This window comes from Hemibagrus wyckioides, unplaced genomic scaffold (genome assembly GCF_019097595.1).
Source record: "Hemibagrus wyckioides isolate EC202008001 unplaced genomic scaffold, SWU_Hwy_1.0 Contig6, whole genome shotgun sequence".
NCBI lineage: Eukaryota > Metazoa > Chordata > Actinopteri > Siluriformes > Bagridae > Hemibagrus > Hemibagrus wyckioides.
The window spans coordinates 566800-578544 of record NW_026690808.1 but is presented as its reverse complement, the minus strand read 5'-3'; the positions used below and the strand labels follow the sequence as shown (position 1 = coordinate 578544).

At 38.3% G+C, this 11745-nt stretch overlaps 1 long non-coding RNA gene across 2 annotated transcripts; it reads left to right on the top strand.

Annotated features, from left to right (window-relative positions):
- The first annotated feature begins 6755 nt into the window (after positions 1-6755).
- Positions 6756-10159, top strand: LOC131350647 (uncharacterized). 2 transcript variants are annotated; one of them, XR_009204282.1, is made up of 5 exons: positions 6756-6917; positions 7545-7642; positions 7766-7975; positions 8084-8161; positions 8857-10159. It is a non-coding gene; the product is annotated as an uncharacterized LOC131350647 (long non-coding RNA). The 2 variants fall into 2 exon arrangements; XR_009204281.1 differs by lacking the exon at positions 6756-6917 and having other exon boundaries at positions 7332-7642.
- The last annotated feature ends 1586 nt before the right edge of the window (positions 10160-11745 follow it).

Here is an 11745-nt window from a genome sequence, read left to right as displayed (position 1 = left end):
CTGCGGGTTTCAACAGGACTGGATAGCACGGGGTTGCCCAGTCATAATGTGAGTATAATGTGAGTAGTGCTTGATCTTTTTCAAGCAGTTGATGGCTGAAGACCTGCATTTGTTTAACATTGTTTAAGGTTATAAGTAGAGACTGTGACAGAAGTTCAGGTCCAACATCCTAGCCTATAGAAACCCTTTTTCTTTTTTTCCTGTTTGTGCACTGTGGCACTGGCTTGGGGTGGATTGTGGTATATTGTATGCACAAGGGAATAGTAGTAATAGCTTTTTACATGTGAAGTGGGTTAGAGATACTGGCAGTGTTTTGTCTTCTCCTTTCCTAGTGGTAAGGTGATTGGAGCACCTGTAGCAGTGGAACTGAACCAGGACGATTGCTGCTGGCCAGCAGGACATCATACACAGACTGCATATGGACTGTATCTTCTTCTCCTGTGAATCATCCCTTTTTATGTGTTTGCTATTTTTAAAGTATCTTTCTTATAAATGTTTCTTATAAAGGAGTGCTACACAATTATGTAGCTTGGGCACATAGTGTGTTCAGTCTATTGTCATGTACACTGCACAGACAGCAAAACCTCCATGCAAGGAGGTGGTTTTGTAATATGTATTTCTTTATAATGTACTCGAACAGATCCCCCCCCAAAACACACCAGCGCAGTGGTTCTTCCCTCTGGAGACACAGTGGAGGGGGATTCAGTGACTCTGAGCTGTAGCAGTGATGCAAACCCTCCTGTTCTCACCTACTCCTGGTTTAAGCAGAGTGCAGCTGCAGACACACTGCTGACAACAGGCCAGAATTACAGCATCAGCTACATCAGCTCCCAGCACAGTGGACTGTACTACTGCACTGCAGTAGTTTGCATAGAATCAAACAATGTTTCTTTACTGCAATCTGTAATAATGAGATTTAAGTTTAATCAATTTTGCATTTACAGGCAACCATGGAATCAACCCCTCTCTCAACAGACATGGCATTGAGCTTTATGTAGCCATAGCTCTCGCTTAACAGGAAACCAGATGTAATGCTCTAATGGAGAACTGTGAATATGTTAAATATAAAATTCAAAGGTTTCATCGTATGCTAATTTTGTCCTTGGTTGCCAGTTCTTCATGATACTGTGGTTTAGGCATGCAGGTGAGGATGTGAAATCTGCTGCGGGAAGCCACCACCCCTGCTTTTGGAAAATTGATGAAACACAATTTCATGTGAATGAAACATTTCAGTTCTACATTTAACATTTCGACTGGAAATTTCTACTTATGATTTACAATTAACATTTATGTTTTAAATGTAGACTAAAATTTAAATAATATAAATGTTAAATCTAAATTTGATCTAAATCTTTAAATATTAATATTTATTTAACACAACATTTAACACTTGCATTTAAAATGTACAGTAAAATTACATGGGTATGGATATCACAATCAGATAGTGTGCTAACAACAGTGCTGATTAATTTCTCACTGTCTAACATCAGTATTTTTAGTATTTATTTATTTATTTATTTATTTTTGCCTAGCTATAGGGAGTGTATAAGGGACAGAAAATTGTAAAATCAAAAAAGGAATAATGTTTATTAACTCATTTCTTATATTTTTCTGTTCTTCCTGCAATAGAAATATATCATTTTAAAAACTGTAAAATGTTTCTAAATATTTAGATTTTCATTTATATATATATTTTTTTTACTCTATTTAACATAACATGAACAGTTTTAAGATTTAATGTAAATTTTTAAAATAAATCTAAATGTTAAATGTAATGTTTCACCTAAAGTTTCAATTAGAATTTTACATAAAAAGGAAAAAAAAATTTAATCTCAATATTTAGTATAAATTATAAATAAAAATGTTAAATCTAAGAGTTTAATATAGAAAAGTTTTGTTCGATGTTCAAATTCTTATATTTGGTGCTCCACATGTGCTGTCTACATGTTAATTGCAGCAGTGTGATGACAGCATTTATATTTCAGTCACAAACATGTTATTTATTTCTCAAGGTTCAGAGAAGTACACAATCTTAAAGCCCATCATAGAGGGACTGTTGGTCTTCCTGGCATTAACACTCATTTTGAACCTCCAGAATAAAACAGACCAATAAATACTCATTTTAACTTCACATGTGCTTGCGGTTTCTCAGAAAGAGGAAGTGGAGCTCAGCTAATGGCCACAGCAGCACTGGTGAGAGTGGACAGGTGAGTGTGGGTGAAAGGAGGAGGGACTGTTTGATCATGTGATCATGTTCAGATATAAACTTTATCCTGTGCTAATTTTCAACCACGGTCTGCTGCTGTGTTTGCAAATAGGGTTAGGGTTAGGGACTTCCTCCACACACCAGAGAGGAAGAGGAAGTTCAGTACACTGCTGTGGACATTAGCAGGAGCACTGCTGCCATCCAGTGAGCAAATTATCATCATTACACCAACACTAACTGTGCTGCTCAGTCAACATCAAGTTTTTTAAGTGACCTCTATTTGTCCCAAAGACTTGTGGCAGATGAAGCAGCTGATGATCCATCTCAGATCTACAGCAAGATCCAGGAAATCCTCATCTAATAGCTAAAGAGGAGGAACTTCAGGTTGCTGGAAGAAAGCTGAGAGAGATGTGGTGATCTGTTCTGTAAATCTGTTTTAAACCGACATTGCATCCAAATCAAACAGCAGAAGAGGAATGACTTTGGTGTTTTATTACAGTATTATTGCTTGGATAGAGTTTTGTAGTGCTTACTGTAGTGCTGAATGCTGTTTTTAACCTTCAAATGATCCATACAGTTCAGGATTTTAGGAAATAGAAATTGAAATAAACAGTTTATTATCCACATTAAACATCTTTAGTTTATTTGTTTGCCTGTAATCTAGCCATGGGGTCACAGTACAGTGACTTCTGTGCCGGTCCCAAGCCAGGATCAATAATGAGGGTTGCATCAGGAAGGGTATCTGACGTAAAACATTGCCAAATTTAACCATGCGAATTGTCAGTACTCTGAATTTCATACCGGATCGGTCGAGGCTGGGTTAACAACGACCGCCATCGGCGCCGTTGACCTACAGGGCGCTGGTGGAAATTGGGCTACTGTTGGTCGAGGAAGTAGAGGAGGGAGAAGAGTGCGTAGACTGAGAGAGAAGAGGGAAGGGAAGAGTTTAGGACTGAGAATAGGAACTCTGAATGTTGGTACTATGACAGGGAAAGGTAGAGAGCTGGCTGATATGATGGAGAGAAGGAAGGAGGACATACTGTGTGTACAGGAGACCAGGTGGAAGGGTAGCAAGGCTCGTAGTATAGGAGCAGGATTCAAGCTGTTTTATTATGGTATGGATAGTAAGAGAAATGGGGTAGGTGTGGTCCTGAAGGAGGAGTTTGTGAGGAATGTTCTGGAGGTGATGAGAGTGTCAGACAGGGTGATGAGTCTGAAGTTAGATGTTGAAGTGGTGATGCTGAATGTTGTTAGTGGTTATGCCCCACAGGTAGGTTGTGAGTTAGAGGAGAAAGAGAGATTCTGGTGTGAATTAGATGAGGTGATAGAGACTATTCCAACAGGTGAGAGAGTGGTGATAGGAGCAGATTTTAATGGACATGTTGGTGAGGGGAACACAGGTGATGAGGAGGTGATGGGCAAGTTTGGAGTTAAGGAAAGGAACCTTGAAGGACAGATGGTAGTGGACTTTGCTAAGAGGATGGACATTGCACATGGACAGGACTGAAGAGAATAGACAGGAATACAAGGAGTTACAGCAGCAGGTTAGAGTTATTAAGGATAGAGATGGAAAGGTGCTCACAAGTGAGGAGAGTGTACAGAGGAGATGGAAGGAGTATTTTGAAGAGCTGATGAATGAGGAAAATGAGAGGGAAAAAATCATCACATTACCTGCTGGTTCAAACCACCTCCTGTCTGTCTCCACCGCCACAGTAACACATGATGAAGACTTTTTTCTTTGTTTGTTTTTATCCATCAGTTTAATTCTTGATTTTATTCGGTCATACATTGTTGATTAACTTTCTAATACAGCAGCTCTGACATTTATTTTCTGCTGTAGTGCAAATTAGAAGTTTATATTAATACATTATGGATGATGCATTTTATCATGTATATGAGAGAGAGACTAAATTTGATCTAAAAGCACTGAAGTATGATGATTGGGCCACATTTTCTATGAGGTTTAAACACAGCTGTATTCAGACAATTGTCTGTGGGAAAAACACTAGCTATTGCTTCATATTTTCCTTTTACTTCACAACTGGTTTTGCAATTTTTTTTGGTTTGACAAACAAAATTAAAAAATGGAATCAATGGAATCATGGTGTATTGGTGTACTTTTTTTTTTTTACAATAAATACATATGATACATATATAATACATATTTTCTAAATGTTCAATACTAACATTTAAATAGTGTATAGGTATAGGTTTATTTCATTCTTACGGTTAATGACAGGACAGGAACTTCCATCACACACTTTTTACTTCCCATTAATTACATGTTGACTCCCTCATAAGACACACACACCATCATCATATCATTGTCCACTTCCTCAAATGTATCTTTACAAGAAGATCCAAAAGTAAGAATACATTCTTTCTAAGTGGAACTATAGACATTGAATCCAGAATGTTGCTGCTGCTGATCCTGTTGTTGAATATTACAGGTAGGGTTGCTCTTTTCGTCACCTGTTAATATGAACCTGTCTCTGTTATATGGTATATGTTGGCTCTGTGGGACTTTGTCTCAAAAGTCTAAACTAAAGAACTCCACATCCACTTAATCAGCCCTGAATAAAAATGTACTATAGGTGACAAGGGACAATTATTTGAGGTTTAGGGAGGTTAAAAGTGGCATCTAAAGACTCCTGTGACTGTTTATAAAAATCTGTAAAAAAGCAAAATCATATCTTTTGACAGTGAATAAGATTATTATTATTTTTTATTTTCATAAACTGTATATATAATACACTTTTGTTCTGTGTGTTGTGTTAATTATCTACAAGTAACCTTTCGGATGTGTAAAATATTTCACTGGTTTAAACCATTAATCCTCTGTGTATCTACACCACAGCTGCTGAGTGGTTGTGTAATTCGTAGTGGTATAATCCGTCATAGTTCACCAGACCTGATAGGTGATATCAGTAACGAATCACAGTGACAATGACTGTATGTTTTATTTCTCTTATACCAGCGCACCCTCACCAGCTGCCATTTTTTCTACTCTTGAAGGAGAAAAGGGAAAAAAATGCAGCTTTGTTATGTTGCTGAGAGACTTTTTATCTTCCTCAAAGGAAACTGTGTTCATAACAAACATAAAGCTGTTTTAATTATATTTTAATATTTCATGTAAACGATTCAGTTTCAGTGTCAGGGATCCAGAACCTGAAAGTGTCATGCAGTCATGAGAAGATCTGTGCTCTGAGGGAGTCGTCTGTAAACCTGACGTGCTCTTACTCAAATATCAACATCACCACTGGATTCTGGTTCAGCTTCAAAGACTTTAGACTCCGACTACGCCGGACGTGTGAACTACACAGAGATGACAAACTCAAGATCAACAGACCCGAGAGAGAGAGACGCGGAGGAATATCGCTTCATGCTCATTACGGATAAAGGAGAGAAATACGTGAGCTCAGCTGGAGTTACTCTGACAGTTACAGGTAACAGAGCAGCTAGTCTGGAATAAACTGTGTTGTTGTACATGTCTGTGATGAACTATTCACCTTTAACTTCATTTAGATCTGCAGGTGATCCGTCACTACAAAAGTCAAGCTCTAATCTGCCACACTTCCTGTCATCTAACCTTTGCTGCTAATGTGTACTACTGGTACAAGGATCAATACATACAGGATAACAAAGACACCCAGGGAACTTTCCCTTTAAGCAATGATGAAGAAGTCAGTTACTCCTGCTCTGTTCACGGCTATAACAAGATTCGAGCTCCTTCTCTGTGTGAATATTCATTTTGCTGCAATTAAATGATTTGTGGGTTAGTTTTGCAAAGTCCCTACATGGTCCCATAGAAAAATTTGCATAGATAATAAATAGGTTGAATCTAAAACATGTTAAGAGAAAAAACACTCACATACAACATTGTCCTATAAACGTAATGTCGAGCTGTAACTAATTTAACCTAATGTAAAACGGCAATGTGCAATTGTGAGAATCAGTCAATCAATCAGCAGGTAGGCAGCGAAAGCTTACTCCTGTTATGGTTTATGAAAGAGGCTGAAGCTTTTAAAATCAATTTTAAACCATCTCTTCATGACCTGTTACCATTTCAGGTGTTGGAAGGAACTGTATGAGGGTGACCTACCCAGACAAGAGAGTTTGGAACCTTTGGAAGGGTCTTCAGTGGAAATTGTGGAAAAAGTGCTTTCCAGTGGACAGAGTGTTAAAGAAGTATTCTGGCATTCTTCTAAGGACTTCAAGGACCTGAAGCATGAGTTTACTAATCGAGTTGAATATGTGAAGCAAGACAGAAACTGCACTCTGAAAATGAACCAGCTGAGAAAGAAAGACTCTGGAGAATATCGGCTTAGAGTAGTTTATACATCTAACCGAATCTCGGGTAGACCTGGAGTGGTTCTTAATGTTACAGGTTAATATCCCCCACTTAACTGTCTCTACATCTGGTCTCTCTGCATCATTGTACATCTGTTAAATCCCGTTCCTTTATTTTGTGCACGTTCAGATCTGCAGGTAAGACTGAGTCACTATGCAGGGACAGTAACGCTGAGCTGCATCACGTCCTGCACTCTGTCCAACAGCCCCACTTACCTGTGGTACAAGAACAGACAGCCTGTTACTGATAAACTCACCAAACACAACAAACTCTACCTCTTCTTCAGCGAAGATGCAGGGAACTACTCCTGTGCTGTGAAAGGACGTGAGGATCTTCGCTCTCCTGAACAAACTGTTAGACGTGAGAATCAGTCATTATCTAGAAGGTTGTGGTAGCTCAGGTTCTGGTGGTACTTAACTTTATCTTAAAAAGCTTTTTGCTTGGTTTGGATTTTGTTTTTGTTTATAAGTCACTTTGGATTTAGGTTTCAGTCAGATAAATAAAGAGGAAAATCCAGAATTGCTTATGAGGCATTGTGTGTGTGTGTGTGTGTGTGTGTTTTTTTTAAAGTATATACAGCACAGTGCTGTTGTTGAAATGTGGTTCTACTCCTGCTTCCTGCTTCAAAACAAATCCCTGGTTTATATTACGGCTCTCACTGTAATACCTCATTGTTTCATATCTACTACAACTAAAACAGATTGCAAAAAAAATGTGTAATTGCTCATGTGGGAATGTTTTTTAATATAAGAAACATTTACGCAAGCAGTTTTCAGGTTCAACACTTTGTACTATCAGGTTTTCTACTATTTTTAGAAAAGAGAAGTTTATGTTTAAGTTTGCTTTTTTTTTATTGCAATTACTTGGTAACATGACCAGAGAACAGTAATCACTTTAATCACTTCTGCTTTTAAAATAGAATTAAATAAATAATTTGTCTGTCAATAAGTTTTCCGGTAACACTAACAGTTGTCCCTGTGCTAAAAGAGAACCAAGCTGTAGTGTGGAAGCTGTATGCTGTATGGGGAGCTGCTGCTGCACTTGTTCCTGCTTCTCTCTCTTCTTATCGCCGTCCTGTGTGTTAAGTGAGTGACTGAATTCTTTTTGTATTCCTTAAGTTACCAGAATCATAATCCAATGTTAAACATTAGACGAATAAAGCAGGAACAGATTGAACAGCCTGGTTTTTGTGTCCTTTGTGTGAACAGGAGGAAGAAAAGAGCAGAAAGAGACATTCAGCTACTGAGAGAACTTTTCACTTCGTGTTTTAATCTTCTTAAAGTTCCTATAAATCTGTTAATAAATAAAAATTAAAGAGGTTTTCTCTTCAATTCTCTCAGTGTGTTCCAACGCCTGGAGATGACACATACACAGCGCTGAACCTCATGACTGTGTCCCCAGAATATGACACACTGCAAGTAAGTATACAGTCTTTCTACCTGTGTGTGTGGGTGTGTATGAAGGAGAGTGTGTTGAGTGTGTGTGTGTGTGTGTATTGTTTCTTTAAATTCTCATGTCCCCACTAGAATATTAAAAGCTCTGCCAGTGACACTTACACCACCCTGAACCCTGCACCCATGTGCTCTGATTATGATACACTGAGGGTAAGTAAGTGTGTGTCTGCATGCGTCTGCGTGTGTCTGCATTTGATATTCCATATGCTGAAGTTTAATTCAATCCAAACACAAAGTCAACAGTCTTACAACATGTTTCATGAATACGCAAATAATAGACCAAAGGCTCATAACATACGCACAGAGAATAAAACTTTACATTGGACAGTATTGCTTTTGTCTTAATTGAGGGTCTGGTCTTATTTGTCTTTGTTTCTGGATTTGTGTTGGCTTGCTTTCTTTAATTGTTTTTAATATTGGAGATTTTAACTTGTATATGAATATACATAATGTGTATATGTAAGTGTAGTAAAGCGTGATGTTATATGTTTTGAAGTCAATTTAGGTTTACATTAGGTTTTTTTCATGAATAAAATTACAGTCAGGAAGATGATAAGGATATAAATGTTTTCTCCCAAATTATAGGATTGTCATCAGTACGGCATTTTATCTGTAAATGCTTCTGTGAACAAATGAAATTGTTTTCAGTCTGATAAATACACCCACGGTGTGTGTACTTATGTGTGTGTGTCTGTGCATCTGTGCTGCCATTGACAGAGTTTTTACTTCTCTAAACTCTTACACCAACATTATTATTTATGGCATTATTTATATTTTATATACATTATTTTAACATTTATTTATAACCTTATTACATATTTTATCTTAATTTGTGCATTTTACAGAAGTGAAACAACCTGCAACCACAGTCTCTGGGAGTAAGTGTGTACTCTATAAGTGTGTGTTTGTGCAAAAGGATGTTTGTTTAAGGACTGAAGTTGCAAAAAGAATTTCTGTCTCATGTAAGAGTCATTCATTTGTGTCCGTTCACTCGGTTCTGTAATGTTGACTAAAATTGTTGTTAATGTCTTTGTATTTAGTTATTTAAACATTTTAAAACTTTGATGTCATTTGTTATTTTTATGTCTTGTAAACTAGAACAAAATGATGATAAAGTAAGGAATACACACCTCCCTGTACAGAAATTCTTGTTTGCCCGATGCGTTACTGTCCAGTGTTTAAAATGTTTCTATGTACAAGAATAAAATTGATCTTATGGGCGTTTTGGCAGGACAGAATGATGTACACATTTGAAATGATAACTGTGTTTTTATACAGCAGCATCTTAAAATGTTGTAAGTCCACGTCTCACGCATCCACTGATTTTGAGAACAAACTGGCTTGCATTTCAGACATTATTGAGTGGGATGTGTGTGGAAAGGTTCTGTTGCAGTGTAGTATGATGGGGAGGGGTGCAGACGACACAAGAGGTCCCTGTTCCCCTACCGTTTCGGGGATATTTCCTTCAGACGTTTCTCTTTGAAGCAGAAACTTCGCCTTCAACAAGGTGACAGTAGCTGATAGTCAATGTGTCTGTGCATCTGTGCACCAAATTTGCACTCTCCTGACCCTATTTTGTAGTTATTAAAGATTAAAGGTTATAACATATGATGCAGGACAATCGGTCAAAAAAGGACACAACCAAATTGTTGGTCTCAAAAAACAATTGGACACTAAGGTGTAAGAAACTACAGAGTGCCTCAACCCAGATTTCACTCCACAGTACACATCTGAAAGAGCTCATTCCAAAAAAGGCTTACATATCATATAGAAATATCTTTAATTCAAATCAATTTATCTTTATGGTATTTTTTACATTGGCTTAAAGCAGCCTTACCAAACATTTAGAACTTTAATTAATTATTAGTTTGGGAGCGGCAGCAAGGCATCAGGAACCATCCCTGAACAAAGGGTATACATGACTGTGATTACTATTTAGTATTGTCCGACCATTTGGGTGATAACACCTAGAACAATACCTAGCCAAGGTATACGTGACCGTGATTACCATTGAAGGACATCCAGCTAGACGACAGTATCATCCAGCCATTTGGGGAATACTCAGTTCTTACACTAATTTACATTTAAAGTGAAACTCATTTAAATTACACACAGGAAACACTGTATAAAAGGTTTGAGCAGGATTTGTCCTGCGTTCTTTTTGACTCCGATGTACCCAAAGTACTTTATGTATTTTGTCACTGCGACGCTGCAATAAACGTCTACATTAAGATCTTCAACGCCCTCATCATTTTATTTTTCTTACATTATCCTGCTGAAAGAGGCCACAGCCATCAGGGAATACCGTTACCATGAAAGAGTGTACATGGTCTGCAACAATGTTTAGGTAGGGGGTACGTGTCAAAGTAACATCCACATGGATGGGAGGACCCAAGGTTTCCCAGCAGTACACTGCCCAAAGCACGACAAATGCCCTCATCGGCTTGCCTTCTTCCCATAGTGCATCCTGGTTCCATGTATTCCTCAGGTAAGCAACACACACACACACACACAGCCATCCACGTGATGTAAAAGAAAACGTGATTCATCAGATCAGGCCAACTTCTTCCATTGCTCCCTGGTCCAGTTCTGATGCCCACGTGCTCATTGTTGGCACTTTCTGCAGTGCACAGGGGTCAGCAAGGACAAAATGTTCACTAACAGGTGCCATGATGAGGAGATAATCAGTCTTATTCACGTCACCTGTCAGTGTTCATAATGTTATGGCTGACTGGTGTATATAAAACTCTTTACTTTGTATGAATCTTCCTTCCATCCATTTTCTGAACTGTTTATCCTACACAGGGTCAATGGGAGCCTGATCCTATCCAAGGGGACCAGGGGACACCCTAAACAGGGTGCCAACCCAACACAAGGAACAGTCACACACACACACATTCACACACTTTGGACAATTTATAGATGCCAATCAACCTACCACACATCACTGGACTGTGAGAGATAATCAGAATACTAAGAGGAAAACTCCACACACATGAACACTAAAAAAATGTAGATAAGTTTAAATATCTAATAAAAGCTTAAATATCTAATAAAAGTTAAAATATCTAATAGCAAATAATAGATTTGTGTCCTGATCACTCTTTAAGACAAATGGGATAGAGAAGTGTGCGTGTGTGTGTTAAAGGGGTGTGAATGTTGCTCAGACTCTCTCTATGGTCTTCATCATCTCCTGTACACGCTGCTTCACGATGCTCAGCACTGCAGAGGCTAAAGCTGCTGGATCTCTGTAAAGCTCCAGAGGCTGATAGAAAAGGTCCTCAAGCAGCACTGTCAGCATATTCTGTACAAACACAAACACACACACATTTCCAGCATGATACTGAAGAGATTGATCAGAGAATTTAAAGCAGGTTCTTTAGAACGTGTCTCATGGCATTAGAAAAAGTTCCTCCCTTACAGAAAGCCTTAAAAAGAGTCGCTCTGCCTCAGGCTCCCTGATGTCCACGTCCCACTGGCTGATGGCTAGAAACAGAGGCTGCAAAAATCCATGTACAACTTGGTACACACTTAGATCTCATTGACCTGAACAACTTTCACACTGCATGTCATTAAGTCTAATCCACAGGAAGTCAGTTATTCTGAGTTGTTTGCAAAATGCACCCAATGGAATTTGATATCCTCCTCCTAGAGAATTGATACAACCGCCACCAAACCCAGGCTAATATGATCTCAAGACATTGATACAACCGCCACCAAACCCAGGCTAATAT